This window comes from Capricornis sumatraensis, unplaced genomic scaffold (genome assembly GCF_032405125.1).
Source record: "Capricornis sumatraensis isolate serow.1 unplaced genomic scaffold, serow.2 scaffold1, whole genome shotgun sequence".
In the NCBI taxonomy this organism is placed as follows: domain Eukaryota; kingdom Metazoa; phylum Chordata; class Mammalia; order Artiodactyla; family Bovidae; genus Capricornis; species Capricornis sumatraensis.
In genome coordinates, this window is record NW_027184612.1 from 11210888 (window position 1) to 11229394 (window position 18507).

An 18507-nucleotide genomic window follows, 5' to 3' on the forward strand; every position below is an offset into this window, starting at 1 on the left:
TTATTTTTTAAATCAGGTGCAGTTTGGTCGTGAGATTCCGAATGCTCTGCCGAAGAATCTAGACAATACAGGGAAGAATGATTACGAGGAGCAAGATTATAAACAGTAGACAGAATAGTCTTTCCAGAAATGAAGTTAGAGAAAGTGTGGAAAAAGTCATTGGCTTCTCCTGCGGTGGTAAAATCTAATTGGGAGTGTTCCAAGGTCTGAATCTGATTATGAAGTTTCCCTAAGTCTAAACTAATATCTGAGCTGTTCCAAAACATCTAAAACTTGATTTTTTAACATATTGGGCATTTACACTTGTTGATTCAATGATCGCTGCCATACAGTTGTTGTAACACAGCAAGAACATAATGATCATATCAATAAGTTGTTACAGTTACAGGACATCTTTAAAACCACAAAAGAGCAGACATTATTTTGAGGAGTTAAACAAGATGAAAGCATCCATGGTTCACAAGTCACATTAGGTATGTTAAGTTTTCTGGAATCATTGGTGAAAAGAAAAACATAAGGAGAGGATAGACAAGCCAAAATAGAGTAAATAGAGTCATTTTGTGGTTGGAGTTTGCGCTGCAGCAGGTGTTAGTCCCGCCGGGATCTTGATGTTTATTTTGCCTCTTCTGCCATCGCGCGCGGCGGCCAAGCTACACGAAAATTTGAGCAAATATTATACAGTTCCTATACATTTCCTTTCCCCATCAAGTCTCTATCCCATAGTTTTGCAGACGGACGCTGGCGGAGCACTGGGTCCCGTCAGTAAGTCAGGCTGGCCCCGCCCTGCAGCTTTCAGTGTGAGGCTGTTTCCCGTGGTGGTGGCAGCAGAGAAGTTCCCTTTTTCTTTTGTGGCGAATCAGTCTGTCCAGGATCCAAACTGACGAATCTGCGCCCTGTGGAAAAAATATAAACACTTCCTCGACCGGCAGTTAATTTTGGGTCGGGATCTTTTTGTTATCTGGAGATCTGTTCACTTTATCAACGGTTTTACATCTTATAGTTCCAAACAAATCAGCATTTAACTTATTACAAAGAGAACATGTTGTAAAATCTGATGGAGGAAAAACTATACTTAAATTCTCCCTTTTTAATTTTTGAATTAACAAAACGTGAGGGTAAATGATGCAAGATTTGACCACAATAATTTCCTATAGCAATCTGCCAATCATCATCAAACATTTGAAAAGCATCAAGTTGTTCTCTGTTATATGGAATTACAATTTTTGATGGCTCTTTACTAAACAATTTAATAAATCAGTATACTTGAATTAATCTTTTTAATTAATATGTCAGTAATTTTTCCTTAGGCAGAGGCCATTGTTTCACCCACACCGGATCTTGAGATTTCCATGTAATGGGGTAGGCAGCAAAAATAATGGCCTCCATTATAAATTTGGATATCCCAATCCAGCACGTAGCTTGCGAGGAGTTGGGCAAATTGGCTCAATTATTCCTGTCTGTTGTTTACCCAATCCTTTTGATGGATCATAGCCCATCTGCAACATCTGAGAGGTCACTTTATCATCAGGGCTAAAAAGTAACACTCCCATTTGAGATAGCACGTCCCTCCCCCACAGGGTAAGGGGGAGCAAAGGAGCAACATAAGGTTGGAAAGTTGCACAGGTATCCTCAAATTGCCAATCTAAAATTTTTGCACTTTTGGCTACTGTGGGGCTCTTCCTATCCCCACCAAGTTATTTTTAGTAGTATGTGTGGGCCAGGAGCTGGGCCAGTCTTTTCCAGCAATGCAAAAAACGTTTTGTCTATTGTCTAACAGCCATGACATTTTATATCCTTGAATTAAAAAATCTTTTAAAGGCCTAGAAGCTGCAATATTCTGCACCCAAAAGGCTAGATCTAGATCCTCTGGGGCTTTTTTTTTCTGGTTTTTCTGTCTGGTAATAAAGTAAAAGCAAAAGCTGTGCTACTTTTTTATTTTTATTAATTGCACAGTTTTAGCGGGTGGCGATATCAAAACTTCAATTTTTTCAGTATAATCAGAATTTACTACACAAGACACTACCGAAATTCCTTGAAAAGAAAGCAAGCTATGCCCCAGCACAAGTCTTACAATGTCCTCAGGCAGGCGACTAGCCACTCCCATTGGAATCTGAGTCGGGAGTTAATATTATTGAGGTGGTGGAACTGAGGTCTAGGCCTGAGCTACCTGGGGTTGTTTGGTACAGCTTGTTGTCTCTGTTTACCAGAACATTTTGGCAAAAAATGTTCTATTTGGCCTCAAGAGAAACATTTTGCATTTGTAAAATCCTTTTTATTACGAATATTTTTCTTTCTTTTTTCTGTTTTTTTTTAATTTATTTATTTATTTATTTATTTTGGGTGAGGCCCCTCCTGAGGGGATTTTATGCAAGGAGCAAGCTCTGTTTTAAAAGTTGTTTTGCTCAAAAATATTTTAACTATAGTTTTGAAACTTAAGCAATGTTCTGGGAGGCTTTGGATATAAAGTGGGGAGTTATTAAGCCCTGGGGAGGCGCAAGCAGAGGTTGCAGTGGTCGCCTTAAATAAGATACTTTTTTTTTTTAAAGGTTTGGTTTGTGTAGAGGGGGAGGGGGCTCTCCAGGGCGCTCGGCCGCTGCGTCCTGTAAGCACCCTCCTTCCTCGGGAGGAAGAGTACAGTCTGTCTCCTTTTGTTTGCCAATGGCAGAAAATATGATCTGCGTAGAAGGTGGAGACCCACTACCATTCACCGCTATAGCCTCTCCCATAGGCTATCTAACAGCCTCATGACAGGGGTCCAGAACATTTGTAATCATATTTTACAGAGCAAAAGCATTTACAGGCCCATGCAAAGTATAGTAAGTTTTTAGCTGTTTTCCTAGCTTCACCCAAGTATCTAAAATCCCTTTTATGGAAACCAAGGACATTGCTCTTGTAACACTAGCCTTTTTATCTTTAATTTGTCTTTTGTTTAACAGTTAAAAAATTACTTGTATAAAGAGGTGTCGCTGTTTTGAGTCATTGTTACCCGTGTCAGAAAATTAAGAGTTATAGAAAAGTCTGCCTTGACAAAAAGGTTTTACCTTTGGCAAGGGGGGTTTTGTTTTCAACCCTAAGATAGCAGGTTTCTTTTCAACCTCTAGAGCACCAGGTTTCTCTTAAACCCTTGAACACTTCCCACTCGTCCTCACCCTGTCTATCCTACAGGGGGGTCCGCGGCACCCTGAGTGGGGTCCTAGCCGTCCCGAACACTCAACACTGGGGGAGTACCCGAAAGTACTCCGGGGGGAGTGATTAAGTCACTCCGGGGGGAGCAACAGAGAGTGCTCCGGGGGGAGCTACAGAGAGTGCTCCGGGGGGAGCAACAGAGAGTGCTCCGGGGGGAGCAACAGAGAGTGCTCCGGGGGGAGCTTTTGCTCCGAGGAACCTACCTTCGAATAGCCTGTTCCGGGCGCCACTTGCCGGGGTCCAGCCCCGGTGGATCCAGGGAATTCGAAGGGTGGACGGCGTTGGCGTGGAAAAACTCGTTTATTTATTAATATAAGATTAGATTAAGAAACTATAGTGTAGTAGGAAGATTAAGTGGAGGAAGAAGGCTGAATAGCTTGGTTTACGCGGAAGACCAATAAAATTCCAGACAAGGAATTTGCACCATCTACGTTGGGCCACCGGTGCCCGCTTGAATATCTAAGGGTGCCTCGCCTTAAGCTCCCTTTCGCGCGGACCTTAATAACCAGGGCAAATAAGTAGACCTGGAGAGCCTCCGCGCCCCAGATGGAAATTCAGCCTGAAATTAAAGTAAAGAGCAGAGGGAAGAAAAGGGAGAGAAAATGAGAGAGAGAGAGACACGGGGGGAGCCAGATTCCCCAGAAACCAGGCCGAGAGACTAGTTCAAGAAACTGGTCCGAGAAGCTGGTCCGAGAAACTGGTCCGAGAAACTGGTCCGAGAAACTGGTCTGAGAACCTGGTCCCGTCCTTTATTGTTCAGAAGGCCTTTTATACTTTTGATAAAACATGGAGATCAATGGGCAACACAAAATTATGTAGCGTTCGCAGCCCAGACTCTTTCTATACATCATTTTGTATACAAAAGGTCTCAGGTGATTTACATTATCTTCTGGCCAAGAGGCTTGTTAACACTTTTTGGCCCTCTTCCTTAATGAATGTTAATTTTGTTTCCCCTGAAGTGTTTTTCTTTGATCTGCATCTCCTTAAAGCATTAAAGTTGCATCTCTATAGAACAAAGGCGCAGTGGGTTATAACAAAGAAGGTACTTAACTCAAAGGTCTAATGTTGCTAATACAAGGTCTACTACTTGTTTTTCTATATACCAACTATATCTAAAAATAAAGGATATGAAAATTTGGCAGCAAGCATTGACTCAACAAATGAAACTTTTAATCAGTCCTATTCTAAAGATTTTGACTCTTCGGAAGCCCCTACATTCCTAGGATGTTTTAAGCTTCCTGTGCCTCCTGCGGTCAGGAGGCCTCAAACAATCACATGCGCAGCTGTACGAGTCCTGCAGGCAGGCTAGAAAGCCATCGGAGGGGTTTTTTGGATTGAAACACTCTTTCAAATGTAGAAGACTAAAGCCCTGAATTGACTTTTTCCAGAAAATGTCAGAAGAGTGGAAAAGCAGAGCACAAAAGCCGGCAGATTTTTGTTGGGGTACATGCTTAGGAATTTCCAGAGGGGTCCCTGAAGTCTGAGCACGCCTTGCGTATGTCAGCTTCCTTCCTCATGACCTTGTCACGGGCGGGATTCCTCACAATGGGTCCCGGCAGCCTGGAAGGGAGAACTTCCTGGATTTTCTCGAGTTGCGGCAGGTGTTCTCGATTTACGACGGGGAACTCAGGGACACGCCCTGGTGGCCTCAGGAGAGGCCAGTCCCCATGCGAGTTGCTAGGGGGCCTCTCGGGATTCCTCTCCCGTCGATACCGGGGCCAAAAACCTTGTGTGGAGTCAGGGCCGGAACCAAGGATTCCTCTCAGGGGCTGACATGGATCTTTGGGTACTTCTGGAGTCTCCCCAGGGGAGTCAGGCCTCGTCTCGAGTGGGGGCATGCACGTGCGCTTTCCTTCCAGGCTGTAGCACCAATGTCACGCTTCCCGTAGCGTGGATCAAAGGATCTGTGGTTTTCCCTCGAGGCTTTCCCTCGAGGCTTTCCCACAGGGCTGTCCCACGTGCCACCGTGGTGTGAGTCGATCCTCGGCGTGAAAGATCAGCCAGTGCAGGGCAAAGAGGTTCCTCTGGAATGGACTGAGACATCTGGGGGACTCTTGGAATGGTGGTACGACCATGGAGTTCCTCTCGCCTTTCCTGTTGAGAGTGCCTCCTCTTGAGATGCGACGGGAACGCCGGGAATTCTTTCCCGTTGAAAGCAGGGAAAGGATCCCTCATCTCGAGCTACGAGGGGGAAACGGGGTTCCTCTGGATGTGGGCGGGACCATCGTGCTTCCTCTCAAGTAGACACGGGTATGGCGGTGAACTTCTTGAGTTGCAGCAAGGATGTGAAAGACCCTTTCAAAGTTCCAGAGGTTAGGTGTCATTCGTCTCCAGACGCCTCATCGGAAATAGGCCTCATCTCGCCTGGAAGGTAGAACTTCCTGGATATTCTCGAGTTGCGGCAGGTGTTGTCGAGTTACGACGGGGACCTCAGGGACCCGCACTGGTGGCCTCAGGAGAGGCCAGTCCCCATGCGAGTTGCTAGGGGGCTCTCGGGATTCCTCTCCCGTCGATACCGGGGCCAAAAACCTTGTGTGGAGTCAGGGCCGGAACCGAGGATTCCTCTCAGGGGCTGACATGTATCTTGGGGTACTTCTGGAGTCTCCCCAGGGGAGTCAGGCCTCGTCTCGTGTGGGGGCATGCACGTGTGCTTTCCTTACAGGCTGTAGCAGCAATGTCACGGTTCCCGTCGTGTGGATCAAAGGATCTGTGGTTTTCCCTCGAGGCTTTCCCACAGGGCTGTCCCACGTGCCACCGTGGTGTGAGTCGATCCTCGGCGTGAAAGATGAGCCAGTGCAGGGCAAAGAGGTTCCTCTGGAATGGACTGAGACATCTGGGGGACTCTTGGAATGGTGGTACGACCATGGAGTTCCTCTCGCCTTTCCTGTTGAGAGTGCCTCCTCTTGAGATGCGACGGGAACGCCGGGAATTCTTTCCCGTTGAAAGCAGGGAAAGGATCCCCCATCTCGAGCTCCGAGGGGGAAACGGGGCTCCTCTGATGTGGGCGGGACCATCGTGCTTCCTCTCGAGTGGAGACGGGTATGGCGGTGAACTTCTTGAGTTGCAGCAAGGGTGTGAAAGACCCTTTCGAAATTCCAGAGGTTAGGTGTCATTAGTCTCCAGACGTCTCATCGGAAATAGGCCTCATCTCGCCTGGAAGGGAGAACTTCCTGGATTTTCTCGAGTTGCGGCAGGTGTTCTCGAGTTACGACGAGGACCTCAGGGACCCGCCCTGGTGGCCTCAGGAGAGGCCAGTCCCCATGCGAGTTGCTAGGGGGCCTCTCGGGATTCCTCTCCCGTGGATACCGGGGCCAAAAACCTTGTGTGGAGTCAGGGCCGGAACCGAGGATTCCTCTCAGGGGATGACATGGATCTTTGGGTACTTCTGGAGTCTCCCCAGGGGAGTCAGGCCTCGTCTCGAGTGGGGGCATGCACGTGCGCTTTCCTTCCAAGCTGTAGCAGCAATGTCACGCTTCCCGTGGCGTGGATCAAAGGATCTGTGGTTTTCCCTCGAGGCATTCCCTCGAGGCTTTCCCACAGGGCTGTCCCACGTGCCACCGTGGTGTGAGTCGATCCTCGGCGTGAAAGATCAGCCAGTGCAGGGCAAAGAGGTTCCTCTGGAATGGACTGAGACATCTGGGGGACTCTTGGAATGGTGGTACGACCATGGAGTTCCTCTCGCCTTTCCTGTTGAGAGTGCCTCCTCTTGAGATGCGACGGGAACGCCGGGAATTCTTTCCCGTTGAAAGCAGGGAAAGGATCCCACATCTCGAGCTACGAGGGGGAAACGGGGTTCCTCTGGATGTGGGCGGGACCATCGTGCTTCCTCTCGAGTGGACACGGGTATGGCGGTGAACTTCTTGAGTTGCAGCAAGGATGTGAAAGACCCTTTCAAAGTTCCAGAGGTTAGGTGTCATTCGTCTCCAGACGCCTCATCGGAAATAGGCCTCATCTCGCCTGGAAGGTAGAACTTCCTGGATTTTCTCGAGTTGCGGCAGGTGTTGTCGAGTTACGACGGGGACCTCAGAGACCCGCCCTGGTGGCCTCAGGAGAGGCCAGTCCCCATGCGAGTTGCTAGGGGGCCTCTCGGGATTCCTCTCCCGTCGATACCGGGGCAAAAAACCTTGTGTGGAGTCAGGGCCGGAACCGAGGATTCCTCTCAGGGGCTGACATGGATCTTTGGGTACTTGTGGAGACTCCCCAGCGGAGTCAGGCCTCGTCTCGTGTGGGGGCACGCACGTGCGCTTTCCTTCCAGGCTGTAGCAGCAATGTCACGCTTCCCGTCGCGTGGATCAAAGGATCTGTGGTTTTCCCTCGAGGCTTTCCCACAGGGCTGTCCCACGTGCCACCGTGGTGTGAGTCGATCCTCGGCGTGAAAGATGAGCCAGTGCAGGGCGAAGAGCTTCCTCTAGAAAGGACTGAGACATCTGGGGGACTTTTGGAATGGTGGTACGACCATGGAGTTCCTATCGCCTTTCCTGTTGAGAGTGCCTCCTCTTGAGAAGCGACGGGAACGCCGGGAATTCTTTCCCGTTGAAAGCAGGGAAAGGATCCCTCATCTCGAGCTCCGAGGGGGAAACGGGGCTCCTCTGGATGTGGGCGGGACCATCGTGCTTCCTCTCGAGTGGAGACGGGTATGGCGGTGAACTTCTTGAGTTGCAGCAAGGGTGTGAAAGACCCTTTCGAAGTTCCAGAGTTTAGGTGTCATTAGTCTCCAGACGCCTCATCGGAAATAGGCCTCATCTCGCCTGGAAGGGAGAACTTCCTGGATTTTCTCGAGTTGCGGCAGGTGTTCTCGAGTTACGACGGGGACCTCAGGGACCCGCCCTGGTGGCCTCAGGAGAGGCCAGTCCCCATGCGAGTTGCTAGGGGGCCTCTCGGGATTCCTCTCCCGTCGATACCGGGGTCAAAAACCTTGTGTGGAGTCAGGGCCGGAACCGAGGATTCCTCTCAGGGGCTGACATGGATCTTTGGGTACTTCTGGAGTCTCCCCAGGGGAGTCAGGCCTCGTCTCGAGTGGGGGCATGCACGTGCGCTTTCCTTCCAGGCTGTAGCAGCAATGTCACGCTTCCCGTCGCGTGGATCAAAGGATCTGTGGTTTTCCCTCGAGGCTTTCCCTCGAGGCTTTCCCACAGGGCTGTCCCACGGGTAACTGTGGTGTGATTCGACCTCGCCGTGAAAGATGAGCCAGTGCAGGGCAATGAGGTTCCTCTGGAATGGAATGAGACATCTGGGGGACTCTTGGAATGGTGATACGGCCATGTAGTTCCTCTCGCCTTTCCTGTTGAGAGTGCCTCCACTTGAGATGCAACGGGAACGCCGGGAATTATTTCCCGTTGAAAGCAGGGAAAGGATCCCTCATCTCGAGCTACGAGGGGGAAACGGGGCTCCTCTGGATGTGGGCGGGACCATCGTGCTTCCTCTCGAGTGGAGACGGGTATGGCGGATAACTTCTTAAGTTGCAGCAAGGGTGTGAAAGACCCTTTCGAAGTTCAAGAGGTTACGTGTCATTACTCTCCAGATGCCTCATCGGAAATAGGCCTCATCTCGCCTGGAAGGGAGAATTTCCTGGATTTTCTCGAGTTGCGGCAGGTGTTCTCGAGTTACGACGGGGATCTCAGGGACCCGCCCTGGTGGCCTCAGGAAAGGCCAGTCCCCATGCGAGTTGCTAGGGGGCCACTCGGGATTCCTCTCCCGTAGATACCGGGGCCAAAAACCTTGTGTGGAGTCAGGGCCGGAACCGAGGATTCCTCTCAGGGGCTGACATGGATCTTTGGGTACTTCTGGAGTCTCCCCAGGGGAGTCAGGCCTCGTCTCGAGTGGGGGCATGCACTTGCGCTTTCCTTCCAAGCTGTAGCAGCAATGTCACGCTTCCCGTCGCCTGGATCAAACGATCTGTGGTTTTCCCTCGAGGCTTTCCCTCGAGGCTTTCACACAGGGCTGTCCCACGTGCCACCGTGGTGTGAGTCGATCCTCGGCATCAACGATGAGCCAGTGCAGGGCAAAGAGGTTCCTCTGGAATGGACTGAGACATCTGGGGGACTCTTAAAATGGTGGTACGACCATGGAGTTCCTCTCGCCTTTCCTGTTGAGAGTGCCTCCTCTTGAGATGCGACTGAAACGCCGGGAATTCTTTACCGTTGAAAGCAGGGAAAGGATCCCTCATCTCGAGCTGCGAGGGGGAAACGGGGCTCCTCTGGATGTGGGCGGGACCATCGTGCTTCCTCTCGAGTGGAGACGGGTATGGCGGTGAACTTCTTGAGTTGCAGCAAGGGTGTGAAAGACTCTTTCGAAGTTCCAGAGATTAGGTGTCATTAGTCTCCAGACGCCTCATCGGAAATAGGCCTCATCTCGCCTGGAAGGGAGAACTTCCTGGATTTTCTCGAGTTGTGGCAGGTGTTCTCGAGTTACGACGGGGACCTCAGTGCCCCGCCCTGGTGGCCTCAGGAAAGGATAGTCCCCATGCGAGTTGCTAGGGGGCCTCTCGGGATAACTCTCCCGTCGATACCGGGGCGAAAATCCTTGTGTGGAGTCAGGGCCGGAACCGAGGATTCCTCTCAGGGTCAGACATGGATCTTTGGGTACTTCTGGAGTCTCCCCAGGGGAGTCAGGCCTCGTCTCGAGTGGGGGCATGCACGTGCGCTTTCCTCCCAGGCTGTAGCAGCAATGTCACGCTTCCCATCGCCTGGATCAAAGGATCTGTGGTTTTACCTCGAGGCTTTCTCTCGAGGCTTTCCCACAGGGCTGTCCCACGTGCCACCGTGGTGTGAGTCGATCCTCGGCGTGAAAGATGAGCCAGTGCAGGGCAAAGAGGTTCCTCTGGAATGGACTGAGACATCTGGGGGACTCTTGGAATGGTGGTACGACCATGGAGTTCCGCTCGCCTTTCCTGTTGAGAGTGCCTCCTCTTGAGATGCGACGGGAACGCCGGGAATTTGTTCCCGTTGAAAGCAGGGAAAGGATCCCTCCTCTCGAGCTACGAGGGGGAAACAGGACTGCTCTGGATGTGGGCTGGACCATCGTGCTTCCTCTCGAGTGGAGACAGGTATGGCGGTGAACTTCTTGAGTTGCAGCAAGGGTGTGAAAGACCCTTTCGAAGTTCCAGAGGTTAGGTGTCATTAGTCTCCAGACACCTCATCGGAAATAGGCCTCAACTCGCTTGGAAGGGAGATCTTCCTGGATTTTCTCGAGTTGCGGCAGGTGTTCTCGAGTTACGACGGGGACCTCAGGGACCCGCCCTGGTGGCCTCAGGAGAGGCCAGTCCCCATGCGAGTTGCTAGGGGGCCTCTCGGGATTCCTCTCCCGTCGATACCGGGGCCAAAAACCTTGTGTGGAGTCAGGGCCGGAACCGAGGATTTCTCTCAGGGGCTGACATGGATCTTTGGGTACTTCTGGAGTCTCACCAGGGGAGTCAGGCCTCGTCTCGAGTGGGGGCATGCACGTGCTCTTTCCTTCCAGGCTGTAGCAGCAATGTCACGCTTCCCGTCGCGTGGATCAAAGGATCTGTGGTTTTCCCTCGAGGCTTTCCCTCGAGGCTTTCCCACAGGGCTGTCCCACGTGCCACCGTGGTGTGAGTCGATCTTCGGCGTGAAAGATGAGCCAGTGCAGGGCAAAGAGGTTCCTCTGGAATGGACTGAGACATCTGGGGGACTCTTGGAATGGTGGTACGATCATGGAGTTCCGCTCGCCTTTCCTGTTGAGAGTGCCTCTTCTTGAGATGCAACGGGAACGCCGGGAATATGTTTCCGTTGAAAGCATTGAAAGGATCCCTCATCTCGAGCTACGAGGGGGAAACGGGGCTCCTCTGGATGTGGGCCGGACCATCGTGCTTCCTCTCGAGTGGAGACGGGTATGGCGGTGAACTTGTTGAGTTGCAGCAAGGGTGTGAAAGACCCTTTCGAAGTTCCCGAGGTTAGGTGTCATTCGTCTCCAGACGCTTCATCGGAAATAGGCCTCATCTCGCCTGGAAGGGAGAACTTCCTGGATTTTCTCGAGTTGCGGCAGGTGTTCTCGAGTTACGACGGGGACATCAGGGACCCGCCCTGGTGGCCTCAGGAGAGGCCAGTCCTCATGCCAGTTGCTAGAGGGCCTCTAGGGATTCCTCTCCCTTCGATACCGGGGCCAAAAACCTTGTGTGCTGTCAGGGCCGGAACCGAGGATTCCTCTCAGGGGCTGACATGGATCTTTGGGTACTTCTGGAGTCTCCCTAGGGGAGTCAGGCCTCCTCTCGAGTTGGGGCATGCACGTGTGCTTTCCTTCCAGGCTGTAGCAGCAATGTCACGCTTCCCGTCGCGTGGATCAAAGGATCGGTGGTTTTCCCTCGAGGCTTTCCCACAGGGCTGTCCCACGTGCCACTGTGGTGTGAGTCGACCTCGCTGTGAAAGATGAGCCAGTGCAGGGCAAGAGGTTCCTCTGGAATGGAATGAGACATCTGGGGGACTCGTGGAATGGTGGTACGGCCATGGAGTTCCTCTCGCCTTTCATTTTGAGAGTGCCTCCTCTTGAGATGCGATGGGAACGCCGGGAATTCTTTCCCGTTGAAAGCAGGGAAAGGATCCCTCATCTCGAACTACGAGGGGGAAACGGGGCTTTCTGGATGTGGGCGGGACCATAGTGCTTTCTCTGGAGTGGAGACGGGTATGGCGGTGATCTTCTTGAGTTGCAGCAAGGGTGTGAAAGGCCCTTTCGAAGTTCCAGAGGTAAGGTGTCATTAGTCTCCAGACGCCTCATCGGAAATAGGCCTCATCTCTCCTGGAAGGGAGAACTTCCTGGATTTTCTCGAGTTGCGGCAGGTGTTCTCGAGTTACGACGGGGACCTCAGGGACCCGCCCTGGTGGCCTCAGGAAAGGCCAGTCCCCATGCGAGTTGCTAGGGGGCCTCTCGGGATTCCTCTCCCGTCGATACCGGGGCCAAAAACCTTGTGTGGAGTCAGGGCCGGAACCGAGGATTCCTCTCAGGGGCTGACATGGATCTTTGGGTACTTCTGGAGTCTCCCCAGGGGAGTCAGGCCTCGTCTCGAGTGGGGGCATGTACGTGCGCCTTCCTTCCAGGCTGTAGCAGCAATGTCACGCTTCCCGTCGCGTGGATCAAAGGATCTGTGGTTTTCCCTCGAGGCTTTCCCACAGGGCTGTCCCACGTGCCACCGTGGTGTGAGTTGATCCTCGGCGTCAAAGATGAGCCAGTGCAGGGCAAAGAGGTTCCTCTGGAATGGACTGAGACATCTGGGGGACTCTTGGAATGGTGGTACGACCATGGAGTTCCTCTCTCCTTTCCTGTTGAGAGTGCCTCCTCTTGAGATGCGACGGGAACGCCGGGAATTCTTTCCCGTTGAAAGCAGGGAAAAGATCCCTCATCTCGAGCTACCAGGGGGAAACGGGGTCCTCTGGATGTGGGCGGGACCATCGTGCTTCCTCTCGAGTGGAGACGGGTATGGCGGTGAACTTCTTGAGTCGCAGCAAGGGTGTGAAAGACCCTTTCGAAGTTCCAGAGGTTAGGTGTCATTAGTCTCCAGACGCCTCATCGGAAATAGGCCTCATCTCGCCTGGAAGGGAGAACTTCCTGGATTTTCTCGAGTTGCGGCAGGTGCTCTCGAGTTACGACGGGGACCTCAGGGACCCGCCCTGGTGGCCTCAGGAGAGGCCAGTTCTCATGCGAGTTGCTAGGGGGCCTCTCGGTATTCCTCTCCCGTCGATACCGGGGCCAAAAACCTTGTGTGGAGTCAGGGCCGGAACCGAGGATTCCTCTCACGGGCTGACATGTATCTTTGGGTACGCCTGGAGTCTCCCCAGGGGAGTCAGGCTTCGTCTCGAGTGGGGGCATGCACGTGCGCTTTCCTTCCAGGCTGTAGCAGCAATGTCACGCTTCCCGTCGCGTGGATCAAAGGATCTGTGGTTTTCCCTCGAGGCTTTCCCTCGAGGCTTTCCCACAGGGCTGTCCCACGTGCCACCGTGGTGTGAGTCGATCCTCGGCGTGAAAGATGAGCCAGTGCAGGGCAAAGAGGCTCCTCTGGAATGGACTGAGACATCTGGGGGACTCTTGGAATGGTGGTACGACCATGGAGTTCCTCTCGCCTTTCCTGTTGAGAGTGCCTCCTCTTGAGATGCGACGGGAACGCCGGGAATTCTTTCCCGTTGAAAGCAGGGAAAGGATCCCTCATCTCGAGCTCCGAGGGGGAAACGGGGCTCCTCTGGATGTGGGCGGGACCATCGTGCTTCCTCTCGAGTGGAGACGGGTATGGCGGTGAACTTCTTGAGTTGCAGCAAGGGTGTGAAAGACCCTTTCGAAGTTCCAGAGTTTAGGTGTCATTAGTCTCCAGACGCCTCATCGGAAATAGGCCTCATCTCGCCTGGAAGGGAGAACTTCCTGGATTTTCTCGAGTTGCGGCAGGTGTTCTCGAGTTACGACGGGGACCTCAGGGACCCGCCCTGGTGGCCTCAGGAGAGGCCAGTCCCCATGCGATGTGCTAGGGGGCCTCTCGGGATTCCTCTCCCGTCGATACCGGGGTCAAAAACCTTGTGTGGAGTCAGGGCCGGAACCGAGGATTCCTCTCAGGGGCTGACATGGATCTTTGGGTACTTCTGGAGTCTCCCCAGGGGAGTCAGGCCTCGTCTCGGGTGGGGGCATGCACGTGCGCTTTCCTTCCAGGCTGTAGCAGCAATGTCACGCTTCCCGTGGCGTGGATCAAAGGATCTGTGGTTTTCCCTCGAGGCTTTCCCTCGAGGCTTTCCCACAGGGCTGTCCCACGTGCCACCGTGGTGTGAGTCGATCCTCGGCGTGAAAGATGAGCCAGTGCAGGGCAAACAGGTTCCTCTGGAATGGACTGAGACATCTGGGGGACTCTTGGAATGGTGGTACGACCATGGAGTTCCTCTCGCCTTTCCTGTTGAGAGTGCCTCCTCTTGAGATGCGACGGGAACGCCGGGAATTCTTTCCCGTTGAAAGCAGGGAAAGGATCCCCCATCTCGAGCTCCGAGGGGGAAACGGGGCTCCTCTGGATGTGGGCGGGACCATCGTGCTTCCTCTCGAGTGGAGACGGGTATGGCGGTGAACTTCTTGAGTTGCAGCAAGGGTGTGAAAGACCCTTTCGAAATTCCAGAGGTTAGGTGTCATTAGTCTCCAGACGTCTCATCGGAAATAGGCCTCATCTCGCCTGGAAGGGAGAACTTCCTGGATTTTCTCGAGGTGTGGCAGGTGTTCTCGAGTTACGACGGGGACCTCAGGGACCCGCCCTCGTGGCCTCAGGAGAGGCCAGTCCCCATGCGAGTTGCTAGGGGGCCTCTCGGGATTCCTCTCCCGTCGATACCGGGGCCAAAAACCTTGTGTGGAGTCAGGGCCGGAACCGAGGATTCCTCTCAGGGGATGACATGGATCTTTGGGTACTTCTGGAGTCTCCCCAGGGGAGTCAGGCCTCGTCTCGAGTGGGGGCATGCACGTGCGCTTTCCTTCCAAGCTGTAGCAGCAATGTCACGCTTCCCGTGGCGTGGATCAAAGGATCTGTGGTTTTCCCTCGAGGCTTTCCCTCGAGGCTTTCCCACAGGGCTGTCCCACGTGCCACCGTGGTGTGAGTCGATCCTCGGCGTGAAAGATCAGCCAGTGCAGGGCAAAGAGGTTCCTCTGGAATGGACTGAGACATCTGGGGGACTCTTGGAATGGTGGTACGACCATGGAGTTCCTCTCGCCTTTCCTGTTGAGAGTGCCTCCTCTTGAGATGCGACGGGAACGCCGGGAATTCTTTCCCGTTGAAAGCAGGGAAAGGATCCCACATCTCGAGCTACGAGGGGGAAACGGGGTTCCTCTGGATGTGGGCGGGACCATCGTGCTTCCTCTCGAGTGGACACGGGTATGGCGGTGAACTTCTTGAGTTGCAGCAAGGATGTGAAAGATCCTTTCAAAGTTCCAGAGGTTAGGTGTCATTCGTCTCCAGACGCCTCATCGGAAATAGGCCTCATCTCGCCTGGAAGGTAGAACTTCCTGGATTTTCTCGAGTTGCGGCAGGTGTTGTCGAGTTACGACGGGGACCTCAGAGACCCGCCCTGGTGGCCTCAGGAGAGGCCAGTCCCCATGCGAGTTGCTAGGGGGCCTCTCGGGATTCCTCTCCCGTCGATACCGGGGCAAAAAACCTTGTGTGGAGTCAGGGCCGGGACCGAGGATTCCTCTCAGGGGATGACATGGATCTTTGGGTACTTCTGGAGTCTCCCCCGGGGAGTCAGGCCTCGTCTCGAGTCGGGGCATGCACGTGCGCTTTCCTTCCAGGCTGTAGCAGCAATGTCACGCTTCCCGTCGCGTGGATCAAAGGATCTGTGGTTTACCCTCGAGGCTTTCCCACAGGGCTGTCCCACGTGCCACCGTGGTGTGAGTCGATCCTCGGCGTGAAAGATGAGCCAGTGCAGGGCAAAGAGGTTCCTCTGGAATGGACTGAGAAATCTCGGGGACTCTTGGAATGGTGGTACGACCATGGAGTTCCTCTCGCCTTTCCTGTTGAGAGTGCCTCCTCTTGAGATGCGACGGGAACGCCGAAAATACTTTCCCGTTGATAGCAGGGAAAGGATCCCTCATCTCGAGCTACGAGGGGCAATCGGGGCTCCTCTGGATGTGGGCGGGACCATCATGTTTCCTCTCGAGTGGAGACGGTTATGACGGTGAAATTCTTGAGTTGCAGCAAGGGTGTGAAAGACCCTTTCGAAGTTCCAGAGGTTCCGTGTCATTAGTCTCCAGACGCCTCATCGGAAATAGGCCTCATCTCGCCTGGAAGGGAGAACTTCCTGGATTTTCTCGAGTTGCGGCAGGTGTTCTCGAGTTACGACGGGGACCTCAGGGACCGGCCCTGGTGGCCTCAGGAGAGGCCAGTCCCCATGCGAGTTGCTAGGGGGCCTCTCGGGATTCCTCTCCCGTCGATACCGGGGCCAAAAACCTTGTGTGGAGTCAGGGCCGGAACCGAGGATTCCTCTCAGGGGCTGACATGGATCTTTGGGTACTTCTGGAGTCTCCCCAGGGGAGTCAGGCCTCGTCTCGAGTGGGGGCATGCACGTGCGCTTTCCTTCCAGGCTGTAGCAGCAATGTCACGCTTCCCGTCGCGTGGATCAAAGGATCTGTGGTTTTCCCTCGAGGCTTTCCCTCGAGGCTTTCCCACAGGTCTGTCCCACGTGCCACCGTGGTGTGAGTCGATCCTCGGCGTGAAACATGAGCCAGTGCAGGGCAAAGAGGTTCCTCTGGAATGGACTGAGAAATCTCGGGGACTCTTGGAATGGTGGTACGACCATGGAGTTCCTCTCATCTTTCCTGTTGAGAGTGCCTCCTCTTGAGATGCGACGGGAACGCCGGGAATTCTTTCCCGTTGATAGCAGGGAAAGGATCCCTCATCTCGAGCTACGAGGGGGAAACGGGGCTCCTCTGGATGTGGGCGGGACCATCGTGTTTCCTCTCGAGTGAAGACGGGTATGGCGGTGAACTTCTTGAGTTGCAGCAAGGGTGTGAAAGACCCTTTTGAAGTTCCAGAGGTTCGGTGTCATTAGTCTCCAGACGTCTCATCGGAAATAGGCCTCATCTCGCCTGGAAGGGAGAACTTCCTGGAATTTCTCGAGTTGCGGCAGGTGTTCTCGAGTTACGACGGGGACCTCAGGGACCCGCCCTGGTGGCCTCAGGAAAGGCCAGTCCCCATGCGAGTTGCTCGGGGGCCTCTCGGGATTCCTCTCCCGTCGATACCGGGGTCAAAAACTTTGTGTGGAGTCAGGGCCGGAACCGAGGATTCCTCTCAGGGGATGGCATGGATCTTTGGGTACTTCTGGAGTCTCCCCCGGGGAGTCAGGCCTCGTCTCGAGTGGGGGCATGCACGTGCGCTTTCCTTCCAGGCTGTAGCAGCAATGTCACGCTTCCCGTCGCGTGGATCAAAGGATCTGTGGTTTACCCTCGAGGCTTTCCCACAGGGCTGTCCCACGTGCCACCGTGGTGTGAGTCGATCCTCGGCGTGAAAGATGAGCCAGTGCAGGGCAAAGAGGTTCCTCTGGAATGGACTGAGAAATCTCGGGGACTCTTGGAATGGTGGTACGACCATGGAGTTCCTCTCGTCTTTCCTGTTGAGAGTGCCTCCTCTTGAGATGCGACGGGAACGCCGAAAATACTTTCCCGTTGATAGCAGGGAAAGGATCCCTCATCTCGAGCTACGAGGGGCAATCGGGGCTCCTCTGGATGTGGGCGGGACCGTCATGTTTCCTCTCGAGTGGAGACGGTTATGACGGTGAACTTCTTGAGTTGCAGCAAGGGTGTGAAAGACCCTTTCGAAGTTCCAGAGGTTCCGTGTCATTAGTCTCCAGACGCCTTATCGGAAATAGGCCTCATCTCGCCTGGAAGGGAGAACTTCCTGGATTTTCTCGAGTTGCGGCAGGTGTTCTCGAGTTACGACGGGGACCTCAGGAACCCGCCCTGGTGGCCTCAGGAAAGGTCAGTCCCCTTGCGAGTTCCTAGGGGGCCTCTCGGGATTCCTCTCCCGTCGATACTGGGGCCAAAATACTTGTGTGGAGTCAGGGCCGGAACCGAGGATTCCTCTCAGGGGATGACATGGATCTTTGGGTACTTCTGGAGTCTCCCCCGGGGAGTCAGGCCTCGTCTCGAGTGGGGGCATGCACGTGCGCTTTCCTTCCAGGCTGTAGCAGCAATGTCACGCTTCCCGTCGCGTGGATCAAAGGATCTGTGGTTTTCCCTCGAGGCTTTCCCTCGAGGCTTTCCCACAGGTCTGTCCCACGTGCCACCGTGGTGTGAGTCGATCCTCGGCGTGAAACATGAGCCAGTGCAGGGCAAAGAGGTTCCTCTGGAATGGACTGAGAAATCTCGGGGACTCTTGGAATGGTGGTACGACCATGGAGTTCCTCTCATCTTTCCTGTTGAGAGTGCCTCCTCTTGAGATGCGACGGGAACGCCGGGAATTCTTTCCCGTTGATAGCAGGGAAAGGATCCCTCATCTCGAGCTACGAGGGGGAAACGGGGCTCCTCTGGATGTGGGCGGGACCATCGTGTTTCCTCTCGAGTGAAGACGGGTATGGCGGTGAACTTCTTGAGTTGCAGCAAGGGTGTGAAAGACCCTTTTGAAGTTCCAGAGGTTCGGTGTCATTAGTCTCCAGACGTCTCATCGGAAATAGGCCTCATCTCGCCTGGAAGGGAGAACTTCCTGGAATTTCTCGAGTTGCGGCAGGTGTTCTCGAGTTACGACGGGGACCTCAGGGACCCGCCCTGGTGGCCTCAGGAAAGGCCAGTCCCCATGCGAGTTGCTCGGGGGCCTCTCGGGATTCCTCTCCCGTCGATACCGGGGTCAAAAACTTTGTGTGGAGT